The sequence below is a fragment of the Camelus ferus genome, chromosome 19 (genome assembly GCF_009834535.1).
Source record: "Camelus ferus isolate YT-003-E chromosome 19, BCGSAC_Cfer_1.0, whole genome shotgun sequence".
Lineage (NCBI taxonomy): Eukaryota > Metazoa > Chordata > Mammalia > Artiodactyla > Camelidae > Camelus > Camelus ferus.
Window position 1 is genome coordinate 24,084,643 of NC_045714.1, and position 16,311 is coordinate 24,100,953.

The following is a 16,311-nucleotide window of genomic DNA, read 5'->3' on the forward strand; positions in this document are numbered from 1 at the left end:
ATCAGGATCTCAGGATGAGACCAGGCTTGAGTTCTGGTTTTCACATGGTTCAGCCAGGGAGACACAGGTGTCTCAGAAACTGTTGCCTTTAACAGTCCCCCCAAGGCCATGAGTGGCTGTGTTAGGTACCTGATTGTGTCTTGGTTGAGTCATGCTCCTGGTTGGATGTGGAAAGTAAAAGATGAGCATGTGTCCTAGCCTCTGGTTTGGCAAGATCACAACCCAGCTGTGACTAAGTGCTTCGGATCTCCACTTGTCCACCTGTGGGGAGACTCGCTCCCCTCAGTTATCAACCTGAGACCAACCCCACTGTCACCATCTCACAAGTCAGGATAAGATCATGGATGGTCCCGTCTGGGCAGATGACCTGCCTGCTGCTCTTCTACACCTTCAGATATCTAGCTCAGCCAACTTGAGAGCTGGACTAGATTTAACCTTCTCGCCAAGGCTGTTAAAACAAAAACAGCTGGGACAGGGGAAGGAAAACAAATGAAACACAAAGCATCCCACTACAAAGATCTTCAGTCCCCTAATAAAAACAATCATCTGTGATGTTTCAAAAAATATGCTTGGAACAGCTCAACCTCCAGAGGGCCAGAAGAAATTGTGGACAGTAGACACTCCAAGGATGACCTGTCCAAAGCTAAAGAAGGAAAATTTCTTTTCTGTCCTACCATTGGCATGCAGAAAAGGAGAAAGGTGTTTTGCCCTGTGAGACTGAGTGAAGGAGGCAGATTTGACGAGCTTCTGAGCCAGTACAAATGCCATGCTCTATCCATGCAGACACAGAAGTTCATTTTCTAACAGATACCATGGGGGTACTTATCTGATTACTCCCCAGACTTAAAAAGGCACATTCAGAAACACACACCACCTCTTTCCACCAGTGCAGAATAGACCAAGCAAACTCAACCATGTGCCTAGGCCACCTTGCTTGGGAAAGGTGGTTCATTCTTTAGAGGCAGGAAGACGCTCCATATAACACATCTCACAATTTAAGAAGTTGATCTTTTTTTTTTTCCCTTTTTTAAAAATTGAAGTATAGTCAGTTACAATGTGTCAATTTCTGGTGTACAGCACAATGTCCCAGTCATGCATATACATACATATATTCATTTTCATATTCTTTTTCATTAAGTTTATTACAAGATATTGAATATGGTTCCCTGTGTTATGAAGAAGAAATTTTTTTAAATCTATTTTTATATGTAGTTGCTAGCATTTGCAAATTTCACATTCCCAAATGTATCCCTTCCCAGCTGCTTTCCCTAGTAACCATAAGATTGTTTACTATGACTGCATGCCTGTTTCTGTTTTGTAGATGAGTTCATAGTGTCCTTTTTTTTCCTTTTTTTTGATTCCAAATATGAGTGATAATATATGGTATTTTTCTTTCTCTTTTTGGCTGACTTAGAATAATGATTTCTAGGTCCATTCATGTTGCTGCAAACAGTATTATTTTATTTTTTATGGCTGAGTAGTATTCCATTCTATAAATATATCAAAATTCCTTTATCCAGTCATCTGTCAATGGACATTTAGATTGTTTCCATGTCTTGGCTATTATATATAGTACCTCTATGAACATTGGGGTGCATGTATCTTATTGAGTTAGAGTTTTCTTTGGATATTATGCCCAGGAGTGGGATTGCTGGATCATAAGGTAAGTTTATTTTTAGTTTTTTGAGAAATCTCCATACTGTTTTTCATAATGGCTGCACCAAACTACATTTCCACCAATAGTGTAGGAGGGTTCCCTTTTCCCCACAGCCCCTCCAGCATTTATTGTTTGTGGACTTTTGAATGATAGTCATTCTGACTGGTGTGAGGTGACACCTCATTGTAGTTTTGATTGGCATTTCTCTGATAATTAGTGCTACTGAGCATTTTTTTCAAGTGCTTACTGGTCATTCTTATGTCTTCATTGAAGAATTGCTTGCTTAGGTCTTCTGCCCATTTTTGGATTGGGTTGTTTGTTTTTTTCTTATTAAGTTGTATGAGCTGTTTACACACTCTGGAAATTAAACCTTTGTCTGTTGCATCATTTGCAAATATTTTCTCCCATTCCATAGGTTGCCTTTTTGTTTTGCTTATCATTTCCTTAACTGTGCAAAAGCTTATAAGTTTAATTAGGTCCCATTTGTTTATTTTTGCTTTTATTTCTATTGCCTGGGTAAACTGCCCTAGGACAACATTGTTAAATTTATGTCAGAGAATGTTTTCCCTTTGTTTTCTTCTAGGAGGTTTATCATTTCTTGACTTTTATTTATGTCTTTAAGCCATTTTTGACTTTATTTTTGTGTATGGTGTGAGGGAGTGCTCTAAATTGATTGATTTACATGCTGCTGTCCAGTTTTCCCAACACGACTTGCTGAAGAGACTGTCTTTTGTCCAGTGTATATTTATGCCTCCTTTGTTGAAGATTAATTGATCAAAAGTTTGTGGGGTCATTTCTGGGCACTCTCTTCTGTTTCATTGGTCCATATGTCTGTTTTTGTACCAATACCATGCTGTCTTGATTACTGTAGCTCTATAGTATTGTCTGAAGTCTAGGAGGGTTATTCCTCTAGCCTCATTCTTTTTTTCAGTAATGCTTTGGCAACTCTGGGTCTTTTGTGATTCCATATAAATTTTATTATGATTTGTTCTAGTTCTGTGAAATATGTCCTGAGTAATTTGATAGAGATTGTCTTAAATCTGTAGATTGCCTTGGGCAGTATTACCATTTTAACAATATTGATTCGTCCATTCCAGGAGCATGGGATATCTTTCCATTTTTTAAAGTCTTCTTTAATTTCCTTCATCAATGGTTTATAGTTTTCTGTGTATAAGTCTTTTACCTCCTTGGTTAGATTTATTCCTAGGTGTTTTATTACTTTGGGTGCTAATTTAAAAAGGATTGTCTCTTTACTTTCTGTTCCTGTTGCTTCATCATTAGTGTAAAGAAATGCAACTGATTTTTGTACATTAATCTTGTATCCTGCTACCTTGCTGAATTCTTTAATTATTTCTAGAAGTTTTTGTGTGGGCCTTTTAGGGTTTTCTGTATATACTATCATGTCATCTGCATATAGTGACAATTTCACCTCTTCTTTTCCAATTTGGATCCCTTTTATTTCTTTCTCTTTCCTGATTGTTGTGGTAGGACTTCCAAGACTATGTTGAATAGGAGTGGTGAGAGTGGACAACCTTGTCTTGTCCCAGATTTTTGACATTTTTTATTAATTTACAATCATTTTACAATGTTGTGTCAAATTCCAGTGTAGAGCACAATTTTTCAGTTATACATGAACATATATATATATTCATTGTCACATTTTTCCTCTGTGATCTACCATAGGACTTTGTATATATTTCCCTGTGCTATACAGTATAATCTTGTTCATCTATTCTACAATTTTGAAATCCCAGTCTATCCCTTCCCACCCTCTGCCCCCTTGGCAACCACAAGTTTGTATTCTATGTCTATGAGTCTATTTCTATTTTGTATTTATGCTTTGTTTGTGGTTTGTTTTTTTGTTTGTTTGTTTTGTTTTGTTTTGTTTTTAAGATTCCACATATGAGGATCTCATATGGTACTTTTCTTTCTCTTTCTGGCTTACTTCACTTAGAGTGACATTCCCCAGGAGCATCCATGTTGCTGCAAATGGCATTATGTCGTCGGTTTTTATGGCTGAGTAGTATTCCATTGTATAAATATACCACCTCTTCTTTATCCAGTCATCTGTTGATGGACATTTAGGCTGTCTCCATGTCTTGGCTATTGTAAATAGTGCTGCTATGAACATTGGGGTGCAGATGTCATTTTGAAGTAGGGTTCCTTCTGGATATATGCCCAGGAGCGGAATTCCTCGGTCATACGGTAAGTCTATTCCTAGTCTTTTAAGGATTCTCCATACTGTTTTCCACAGTGGCTGCACCAAACTGCATTCCCACCAGCAGTGTGAGGGTTTCCCTTTCTCCACAGCCTCTCCAGCATTTGTCATTTGTGGATTTTTCAATGATTTATCCCAGATTTTAGTGGGAAGGTTTTTAATTTTTCACCATTGAGTACTATGCTGGCTGTAGGTTGTCATATATAGGTTTTATTACATTGAGATATGTTCCTTCTATACCCACCTTGGTGAGAGTTTTTATCATAAATGAGTGTTGAATTTTATCAAATACGTTTTCTGCATCCATTGAGATGATCATGTGGTTTTTGTCCTTTCTCTTGTTGATGTGGTGTATTACATTGATTGATTTGTGTATGTTGAACCATTCTTGTGTCCCTGAGATGAACCCAACTTGATCATGATTTATAATCCTTTTTTATGTGCTGTTGGATTCCTTTTGCTAACATTGTGTTAAGGATTTTTGAAACTATGTTCATCAGTGATATTAGTCTATAATTTTCTTTTTTGATGGTGTCTTTGTCTGATTTTGATATTAGGGTGATGGTGGCTTCATAGAATGAGTTTGGGAGTATTCCCTCCTTTTCAATCATCTGGAAGAGTTTGAGAAGGACCAGTATGAATTCTTCTTTGTATGTTTGGTAGAATTCTGCAGTGAAGGTGTACAGTCCTGGAATTTATTTGTGGGGAGGATTTTTATTGCTGATTCAATTTGATTTCTAGTGATATGCTTGTTCAAGTGGTCAGTTTCTTCTTGATTCAGTCTTGGTGGACTGTATGTTTCTAGAAACATGTTCATAGTATTCTATGGACAACTATATATATATATATGAATATAATATTCATAACATTTTGTATTTCTGTGGTATTGATTGTCAATTCTCTTTTATCCTTTCTTATTTTGCTTATTTGTGCTCACTCTTTTCTCTCCTTTGTGAGCTTGTCCAGAGGTTTGTCAAATTTGTTTACTCTTTCAAAAAACCAGTTCTTGGTTTGATTGATTTTTTCTATTTTTTTTTAAATCTCTATTTTATTTATTTCCTCCTGATCTTTATTATTTCCTTCCTTCTGCTGACTTTTGGGTTTTTTTGCTCTTCTTTTTCTAATTCTTTTAGCTGGTAGATTAGGTTATTTGTTTGAGATTGCTCTTTTTTTGAGGAAGGCCTGTATTGCTATAAATTTCCCTCTTAGCATGGCCTTTGCTGCATCCCATAGATTCTGTGTGGTTGTGTTCTCATTGTCATTTGTCTCAAAGTAATTTTTAAAATTCTTTGATTTCATCATTGACCCGTTGGTTTTGTAGTAGCATGTTGTTTAATCTCCATGCTGTCATTTTTCTTCCTTTGTTTTTCTGTGGTTGATTTCTAGTTTCATGGCATTTCGGTCAGAAAAGAAGTTTGAAATAATTTCCATATCCTTAAAATTGTTCAGGCTCTTTGTGCCCAAGTGCATGATCAATCCTAGAAAATGCTCCATGTGCACTTGAAAAGAATGTATGTTCTATTTTGGGAGGGGTGTAGTGCTCTGAAAATATCAACCAAGTCTAGTTCCATTGTATCATTTTATTTCTCTGTTGCCTTATTTATTTTCTTTCTGGAAGTTCTGTTCAGTGATGTTAATGCAGTGTTAAGTCTCTGACAATGTTTGTATTCCTACCAACTCCTCCCTTTATACCTGCTTTATGTATTTAGATACTGCTATGTTGAGGGCATATCTGTTAGTGAGTGTAATATCCTCATCTTGTACTACTCTTAATCGTTACAAAATGTCCACCTTTATCTTTCTTTATAGCTTTTGTTTTAAAGTCTATTTTGTCTGAAATCAGTATTGCTACTCCTGCTTTCTTCTCATTTCCATTTGCGTGAAATATCTTTTCCCATCCTTGCACTCTCAAACTATGTATGTCCTTCACCCTAAAATAGGTCTCTTGTATGCAGCATATTATAGGTTATTGTTGTATTATCCAGTCTGCTGCTCTATGTCTTTTGACTTGAAGTAGTTAGTCCATTGACATTTACAATAATTATTGATATATGTGTGTTTATTGCCATTTTGAACTTAGTTTTGCAGTTGATTTGGTATTCCTTCTTTGTTCCTTTCTTTTTCTTTTTGTTGTTTGATAATTTTCCTATGTATTATCTTGATATTTTTTAAAGTTTTTGTGACTGTATTGTAAGTTTTATGTTTGTGGTTACCCTGTTTTGTACATATATTAACGCATTACTATAACTGTTATAAACAGATAGTAATAAAATCTCAAACCCTTCTTACTGAGAACAAAAAAATTTAAAAAAGAAAAAAAAACCTCTATATTTTCTTGCTCCTCTCTCCCACCCTTAATGATTTAGACGTCCTCTTTTACAATTACATGTTTATTCTGTTTTAATTCATGGTAATTATCGCCTTTCCAATTATGGTTTTCTCCTTTCTGTAGTGTCCTGCTTCTTTTCTATTTAGAGTAGACCTTCCACTACTTCTTTTAGCATAGGATAGAGTTGCTAAATTCTTTTAGTTTTTGCTTATATGTGAAGTTCTTCATCTCTCCTCCTATTCTAAAGGATAACCTTGCTGCATAAAGTATCCTAGGTTGCTTTTTTTTTTTTTTTTTCCCATTCAGGATTTTGAATATGTCTTGCCACTCCCTTCTGGCCTGTAGTGTTTGTGTAGAGAAATCAGCTGAAGACCTTGTGGGGATTCACTTGTAACTAACTCTTTGTTTTTCTCTTGCTGCCTTTAGGATCATTTCTTTATTCTTAACCCAGGCCATCCTGATTATAATATGTCTTGGTGTGGGTTTGTTTGGGTTATTCTTGTTTGGGATCCTCTGTGCTTCCTGTACTTGGATATCTGATTCCTTCTTTAGGGTTGGGAATTCTTCAGTCATGATTTCTTCAAATATCTTTTCAATCCCCTTTGCTCTTTCTTCTCCTTTTAGGACCCCTATTATGTGTAGGCTGGTGTGCTTTATATTATCCCATAGGCCCCTTATATTGTTTTCATTGGTTTTTATTTGTTTTTCAGCTTTTCTGCTTTGGTGATTTCTGTTATCCTATATTCTAAGTCACTTATTTATTCCTCTGCATTATCTAGCCTACTTTACAGACTTTAGGTCAGCTCTCATCTCAGAAAATGAGTTTTCCAATTTTAATTGTCTCCTCTTAATATTTCAATTTCTATTGACATATTTTATATCTCTGAACATAATCTCTTTGTTCCTTCAGTATTTTGATTACTCCTTTTTTGAAATCATGATCTAGTAGACTATCAAGGCTTATTTCATTGATCGTTCTTTCAGGGGATTTCTCTTGTTCTTTTAATTGGGAGTGGTTCCTCTGCTTCTTCATCTTGCTTATATCTCTCTGGCACTATAGCTTGCAGAGTATCAGTTATCTACTGTGGTTCTTAAGGAGTTTATTTATTTATTTATTCATCTAAAGCAGATGCAGAAATAAACCTAAAAAAAAAAAATTCAAAAAAGAGAAAAAGGTTTGAAAACAGAGTATAATCAATAACAGAACAAAAGAAAGAGAAATAAAAATCAAATTGAGAGAATTTTTTTTAAAATTAAAAGAAAACAGATTTGAAAACAGTATAATCAATAACAGAACAAAACACAGAGAAATAAAAATAAAATTGAGACACATTTAAAAAATTGAGGCAAATTGAAAAGTTGACAAAAATATTTTAAATTACCATTTTAAAAGGAATTAAAAATAGAACCATAATGGGGGAGGAGGTAGCTCAAGTGATAGAGTGCATGTTTAGCATGCATGAGGTCCTGAGTTCAATCCCCAGTTGTCTCCTCCAAAAATAAATGAGTTAATAAATAAACCTAATTACCTCCCTCCCCCACCAAAAAAAAATATAGAACCATAATAGTTTTTTAAAAAGTAAAAATTTAAAAATTAAATTAAAAAATTTAAAAAGTAATTAAATTAAAAATTTAAAAAGTAATAGAAAATAATAAAAGTAAAAGAAAATAGAACAGAAAAAAAAAAGTGGATGTGTTCCCGTGGAGACAGTGCCCTCTTAATAATTTTGTCAAGAGGTCCTTCTTAAAGTGTGGGTGGTTGCCAAGTCTTCCTTCCGTGCCTTTTGCCTGTTATCCCTTTGGTTAGGGGTGTAGCTGGTGATCTGGTAGCCAATGGAAAGGTCAGCATGATGGAGGGGGAACCTCCGTGGCTCAGATCTATATGGAATAGCCCTATGGAATAATGGGGCCTCCTTTTTGTTTTGTGGTTGTTGCTGCTCCTGCCCTTGCCCTGCTGTGCAAACTCAGCTAGCTAGTACCGGAGGCCCTCCAGTGGGGCCCCTCGTTTGCGCTGCTCCCAGTGCTGGTAGGCAGTCAGGTCATGTGCCACACTTGTGCATGGTTGGCCGGCAGGTTGCTCCCCTGCTCCATGCATCTCGCTGCTCTGCCTTGGGTCCCTGCTCCATAGGCAGGCTAGAGAAAATGGCTGACCAGCTCTCGCCCCTGCCCTGTGCCAGAACTCCACCCCTTGTTTGTTTGTTTTAGAGGCACAAGTTCACAAAGGCACCAGGGCAGAGCAATCCTATCTGTCTGGGGCTGTAGACAAGTCTCAGTCCCATCTGTGTGGTTGTGGAGCCCATAGTCACGGATTCAGGTTTCAACCCTGCCCCCACCTGGGTGCTAAGCTCTGGAGGATATGATGGCTGTGTCTGAGCCCCTCCTCTCTTCTCCCAGTAATGGTTCCTTGGGTCTTTGGAGAAAAGGCTTTGGCTCCCCTCCCCCCAGGACACACTAGCAGTGTTGTTTTGCTTGCTATTTATTTATTTTTGGTATTTTATGGGGAACCCAGGTTGTTCTGCTCTGTATACCATCCTAGCCACGGTGCATAGCAGACTGCAGTCCCCTGAGGTTGCCTCTGTACAGCTGGCCTGAGTCCTCTGCCCCACTCAGGCAGCCAGCCTGTCCAATCCCACACCTGCCAGTTTGCAACTAGGGCTGGGGGTCATGGGGACCATTTCTGCCCATTTAGTTCTGTCAATAAAGGGCTATTCCAAATAGATCTGAGCCTCAGAGTTTCCCCCTCCATCCCACTGACCTCTACATTGGAGAGGGGGAGACCCAGCGAACGAGTGCTATTCCTCGTTTGCCACTCCCTGCCCATGGGACAAGTCCTGAACTATTTTGCTTTTTCTTCCCTCTTTTTCCCTTTTCTCCTACCAGATTCATGGCATATTTTGTCTTTTGAAGAAGGCGATGTTCTGTCAAAGTTCACCAGGTGTTCTGATTGGCTGGGTGGGTCCGTGGATGTCAGTCTTGGTGTATTTGTGGAGAGGGTGAGCTACGAGCATCCTTCCACTCTGTCATCTTGGCCCTCCCCATCCTGCTTCTATTTTATTTACAGTAGACTTTTCTGTATTTCTTTTAGCATAGGTTTAGTATTGCTGAATTCTTTTAGGTTTTGATTGTCTATGAAATTCTTTATCTCCCCTTCTATCCAAAAGGATAGTCTTGCTGGATAGAGTATCCTAGGTTGCAGCTTTTTCTCATTCAGGACTTTGAATGTATCTTGCCACTCCCTTCTGGCCAGCAGTGGGGAAATCAGCTGAAAGCCTTATGGGGGTTCCTTTGTAACTAACTCTTTGTTTTTCTCTTACTGCCTTTAGAATCCTTTTTTTATCTTTAACTGTGGCCATCTTAATTATGATATGTCTTGGTGTAGATCTATTTGGGTTCTTCTTGTTTGGGACCCTCTGTGCTTCCTGTACTTGGAAATCTGATCCTTCTTTAGGTTTGTGAAGTTTTCAGTCATGATTTCTTCAATCATCTTTTCTCTTTCTTCTTATTCTGGGACCCCTGTCATGCATAGGTTGGCATGCTTTATATTATTCCATAGGTCCCTTGTATTGCTTTCATTTGTTTTCACTTGCTTTTTTGTCTGTTGTTCTGATTGGGTGATTTCAGTTATCCTGTCTTCTAAGTCACTTATTCATTCCCTTGAGTTATCTAGTCTGCTTTTGACTGCCTTTAGCTTGGCTCTTATCTCAGCCATTGAGTTTTCTGTTTTTAATTGGATCCTCTCTATAGTTTCTATTTCCTTTTTTATAGTATTCTGCATGTTTATTCATAGTCTTTCTTATTTCCTTCAGTGCTTTTATCATCCCCTTTTTGAAATCAACATCTAGTAGACTATCAAGATCTGTTTCACTGATAGTTCTTTCAGGGGACTTTTCTCATTCTTCTAATTGGGAGTAGTTTCTCTGCTTCTTCATTTCACTTATGTCTCTCTGGCACTACGGATTATGGAGCATCAGTTATCTACTGTGGTCTTGAAGGGATTTTTTTTAAGAGGATGCATTCCACTGTAGACTGTGCACCTTTAGTAATTTTGTTGTGAGGTCTGTTTTTAATATGAATGGTTGCTATGTCTTTCTTCTGTGTGTGTTGGCTGTTATCAGTTTGGGAATGTGTGGCCAGTGTAGTGGTGATCAGAGTCTGCCTTGGTTGTTGAGCAGGGCCTCCTTTTTTCTGTGCTTGTCACAGCCCTGACAAGCAGCTGAGTCTTTCCCCCTTTTTTTGGAATGGAGGCTTCCAGATCCGTTTCTCAGTTGTGGCGCATGGTAGGCAGGGTTGGAGCACTTCAAGTACTCTTTGTTGATGCTCCCCTTGTCCCCACTTTATCTGCGGGAATGTCAGTACTCTGCTCTGGTGTCCCCCAGGTTCTCTGCCCTCAGAGCTACTAGTGCAGATCCGTTGACTTCTGGGTCACACACCTGGATCATGGTGGGCTACTGGGTCAGCGCTGTCCCCATCACCACATCCCCATATGGTGCACAGTTCGGCTGAAAACTCTACACTTGCACTCACCCCCACTGTGTACCAGAACTCTGCTTCTTGCTTGTTTGTCTTAGAGATGTGGGTCCACAAAGGCACAAGCATCGCAAATCGGTCCTGTCTGCCTGGGGCTGTAAACAAATCTGTCCTGCCTATGCAGTTGCCGAGCCCCTGAGTACAGATTTAGGTTTGAACTCCACCTCCACCTGGGAGCTGCACACCAGCGAATATGGTGGCCATGGCTGAGCCCCGCCTCTCTTCTCTAGCCAGTGATGGTGCCACAGGACTGGGGAGACAGAGGCTACAGCCCAGCTGCATTGTGCCCCTCCTCACAATGTGCAACAGCAGTGTTGCTTTTTTTTTTAATAGGGGACCCAGGCTATTCTGTTCTGTATACACTCCCAGCCACAGCCTACAGCACACTCCACACCCCTGAGGCCACCTCTGCACAGTTGGCCCCAGCCCTCTACCCAGCTTGGGCAGCCAGTCCCAGCTGACCCCTGCTGGCTCATGTCTAGGGCTGGGGATCTCAGGGACCCTTTGTGCTTGTTTCTCTCAGTTCTGTTGGCCACGAGACTGCTGTGTGCTCCTCCAAGACTTGGAGGTTCCCCCTCCTTCCCAGCTGACCTCTCTGTTGGAGATGGGTGTCCCAGCATAAGAGTGCTATTCCTCCTTTGCCACTTCCTTCCCCAGGGGACAGGTCCTGCACTAATTTCTTTTTTGGTTTTTTTTTTCCCCTCCTACCAGATTTTGTGAGGAAATTTGTCTTTTGAAGAAGGCAATGTTTTGTCAAAGGTCAGCAGTTCTTCTGAGTGAATGGGTGGGTCTGTGAATGTCTCTCTTTGTCTATTTGTGGGAGAGGGTGAGCTAAGAATGTCCTTCTACTCTGCCATCTTGGCACCCTATTCATGAATTCAACCTTTCTGAACAACCAAATTGACCCTAAAGAGTGTTTGCAGTGGTCTGAGAAGGCCTCCTCCTGCCCTTGGCCTCCCTCCCCTTCTTTGTCTGATGCTCACCCTTAGCTTCTCCTCCTGGCCTGGGGAGAGTGAGGGGTGCTGGGGAGAGACCTTGGAGTCAAATTTTAACGTGGCAGCAGGAACTAGCTTCTGTTATATTAAGCTCTGGACACCAGACAGGACAGTCTATTTCCAGCATACTCAGGGGCAGAGGGAGCTCAGTAAAGATCAAGAGGCTACAGAGTGGCAAGAAGCATAAGAATCCCATTAGCAGCGACAAGCTCCCCAGTGGGATGGAGAAAGCAGTGTTTTCAGGGGTTTGCTGAGGGAGCACACATTTTTACTGTGCACTGAAGCTCTCCCTTTTGATGTCCGGATTCCAAGGTTACGGCATGTTTTATAGTCACAGACACGTGTTCCAAGGACTGTCCAGCCCACTCAGTTGGGCTTCTGTGGAGTGCATGCAGGAGCAGAAGCCAGCAGGCCCGACATCGGGGGAGGATGGCTGTCTACATGGCCAGATTTCACGACGCTGCCTCCACCATCCACTCCCACCCACCACTCAAATACACTACTGTGGGCTAATCCACAAGGAAGGATGAGAATGGACATCTCCTGTGCACTTACTATGAGCCAGGAGATGTGTTTTGGGGCCTCTTTCACAGATGAGGAAACCAAGTCTGGAGATCATGACTGCATCGCCCAGCTGACCTGGACACTGGCTGTGCGCCTGGGTCTATCAAAGTCTGCTCTGAGAAGGAAGCTGGGAAACTCCTTCTTGACAAGGTGTGAGTCCCATGATTCGTGGATTCGTATCCTTCACAGATGAAAAGCACTCACTATGTACCAGAGCCTCCTGCCAAGGTGGAACAGAGGGTGAACAACTTCTGGGACTGTTTGGAAAGAAATAATCTAATAGAAGACGGTGCAGTTTTAAGATAACATACACATGAGAAGAGCCAGAGGACAGCTCTAGACAGAGTTAGCAGGCCTATTTCATAGCAGTACTTCTCGAATACTTACAGGAGTGACAAGATACAAGATTTGATGTTAATCTGCACTTAAATAGAGAGCAGTATCTTAGCAAACCACTAAATTATGGAATTTTGCACATCAAATAGGATACTTTGGAGGACCAGGTAGGGAACCCTGCGAGTTGGTGATTCTTCAACAGGGGTGCACACAAGAGGCTTCTGGGAGTTTTTTTTTTTTTTTTCTGGAAAACTCACAGAAGACCCCCTGTGCAGAGGTTCTGCTCCAGAAGGGCTGGTGTGGAACATCTAGAAAAAAAACCCTGTATAACTGTGGTGTGCTCCCCACTTTAGAACCATGACTTGAAGTCATAAATTATATCATGGTTGTTGATTCTATGAAGATAATAAGGCTGATTCTAATTGAAGACGCCAGACAGCAATTTTGTCTCTAAACATTTTTGCTCCATCACAGATCCATGTATCAGTTTCCACCTGCCCTTTTCTCCTTTCTATGGAGATGAGCAAGTCACTCATCTCTGAGCCTTAATTTACTGATCTGTTCAATGGGGATGATGACAGCTGCTCTTTCTAATTCCCAGGACTTGGGGGAGGATGAAAAGATGCAGAAATCTACTATTTCCAAGGAGCTTACAGACCAGAAAAATGAATGTAATAATGACAGAAGGTAGAAAGCTGAAGGCCCTATGTAAGAAATGTTCTGGGAGTTTGGAGCAAAGACCTAGAGGTGGTAAATTAACCCCTTGTGCGCTGGGGGAATGGGGAGCTCACTTGCCTAGAATGTTTGGTTTACAGTAGTGAGAAAGATCAGTGGAATCGGACCCTGAGAGCTGCAGATGCTGACTGGAGAGTTGGTGGGGACCAGGGAGCCATGGCAGGATCACCAGCAGGACACTCAGTGTTCTGAGGGAGTTTGGGCAGAGGATTTACAATATGTGGTGTGTGGAGTGGGACAAGGGAGAATCTTGAAGTGGCAGGATAGATAAAGGGGCCAGAGCGACAGCAGAAGTGGGAGAGGAGACGTGTCAGCATCTGCCGTGGGAACAAGGACAAGCACAGGTCCTGGATGAGTCATCTGGTCACCGGGTCCCCTGGAAGGGCTCTGAGAAACCACATAAATGAAAGTGGCCACTAGGATGCCCCAGTGGGGCAGTGCCTACAGGTCAACCCTCTGGTTTTCAAAGTGTTTGCTGGGGAGGGTGCACTGAGGAAGCCTCAGGGGAGGGGGTTCAGGGAAAGACTGAGGGAGAGGCTCAGCAGGTGGGAGATCCAATCTCTCCCTCCCCCCAACTTGTTTCCACTACAACAAGATCATGACCAAGTCCCCAAGGACTGTGAGCCCAGTGTCCTGGGTTCAGAATCAGCTCTGCCATCTTGGGTAAAATGTTTCATCTTTCTACAACTCAGGTTCTTTTTTTTTTTTTTTCAGCCAACTATTTTTACTCAAAATGCAACAAAAGCTAAAATTGCATGTTGAATTTTATCCAGAAGCTGTCTTCTTTTTTGTTGTTGTTGTTGTTGTTTTTCTACAACTCAGGTCCTTCAACTGTAAAGTGCGAATAATAACAATGACAACAATAATAATAACAGTGCCCATTTCATACCGTTGAGGATTCAGTATTAAGCACTCAGGAGAGTGGCCACAATAAATCCTATATGAGTGCTCTAAAATTTAAAAAAAAAATTATAAAATGGACTTCCATGTACAGGTTCTTAAAAAAAATTTTATGGTTCAATAATTTTGAAAGCCATTCATTTGCGGTGGTTTTGCCCCCTAGGGCTTGGATTTTCCCTCTAAGGCTGGGTCTCCGTGATCAGTGGAAGTGACCTGGGGCACCTGCAGCCAATCTGGCTGTTCCTGTACCTTCCTCAGTTTGTTTGTTTGTTTGTTTTGGTGCCCAGGACGTATCGTCTGATGTTTGCTTGTCTCTCAGAATTAAGTGTTCACCAGAATGATTCTCATTATCAGTATTCAAGTTGAAGTATATGATCCCTGGAAATCTCATTACTTAAATCCTCCTCTTTTACAAAGGTACAGTCAATTTTAGGGACATTAACCTAAGACCTAATCAGGTGAGCCCAGAGAAAGGACCAGGTTCTTCCTGCAAAAGGAGGTTCAAGGAGAAAGAGAGGGATGTGACATGGGTAGTCTCCACTGCTGGGTTTGAAGATGGAGGGGCCTCGGGGTAAGAAATTCAAGTCTCTGGAAGCTGGGAGGGGCCCCAGCTGACAGCTGACAAGGAAGCAGGGACCTCACTTCTGCAGCCCTGGGACCTGGGTCCTGCTACAACCACGTGAGCTTAAGAGAGGAGTTTGAGCTCCAGAACAGAGGGCAGCTGCTGACAGTGTTGAATCCAGCCTCGTGAGAACCTGAGCAGAGAAGAAACCACCCTGCCTGACTCCCAACCCCAGGAGACTGGCAGATAGTAAATGGGTGTTGTTTTAAGCCGCTGTTTGTGGCAGTCTGCTCTGCAGAAACAGAGACCTAATACATTATCCCTAGCCCAGAGCACATGCTGGGCTTCTCCAGGCACAAATCCACCTGCTTAATCCTCCCCAGCTGTGGCTGGTGGGGGAGCTGGTTTTCTCTACAAACCTCTGCAGACAATTGGAAAGCTGGGGCATGGTCACCGTTGCATTTGGGATTTTGCTGCTTAGCTGACAATGAACCCGTGGTGGGGAAACAGAGATCCATCCCCTTCACCCTCAAAGATCCTACAGCTGGAATCATGTCCTTTCCTTGTCCATTGTACAAAACCAGCAGGGAATTCCAGGTGGGTTACATCACAACGCCCTGTCTCAGAGTCCACACAGAGGAAACAAAAGAGAAGAGGACACTTCTGTAGGACATGTGGTGTAAAAGGATATCTCGTTCGTAGGACAGAAGGAAGGAAGTGGCAACGCTATCCTTTTGCCCTAGTGCCATTTAAAAGACAAACAGATTCTCCCTACACTCTTGCTGGGAAAATTTTTTAAGGGCTCAAAGAGAGTGCAGAATTCACTGATCTAACATAAAATTCTACCCTTGGCTAACTCTTCATATGAAGTAAATGAACTGACAGAACATTGTGGAACATTTTTTGAGCTATTTCTGCACAATCAGACAAACTTCCCCTCCTAGTTGGGGTTCCAATGGTGGGCTCATTCTGTGCTTCTGGGATTCACCCCAGTTGTCCAACAAACACATAAGAAGCAATAGGGCAAAGAGGCAATGCCTGTCCCTTTGCTTGCTAACCCCCACCTTAGGTCCCCCCCACACACACACACAAAGACCAGGTAGAAGTCTTTAACCCCCAGCACAGGTGATTAATCACGGATGGAGGAGCCCCTCAGTTGAAAGCCAGCAGAGCATAGCACCACCATCTGTTTTGCATTAGCTGTTACTGAAATGCCAGTGGCCTGAAACGATTTAGAAAATGCCCCTCTCCGTGCCTTCTGTCTCTTTCTCTGCCTCTCTCTGCATCTCCAGCTGGTAACCAAGTGACAAAGATATTTCGGGAGCAGCAGCTCTGTCCTCCCTCAGTGATGCGGTGAGCCTTGGATGCTGGGGGCCTCAGACAGCCCATCTTGGGTGGGATTCTATTTGGACTCCTCTGCTTCATTGAGGGATTTCAAAGGGGTAGAACTAACAATGTTTCTGGGTTTAGGGGGAAGAAACGAACTTG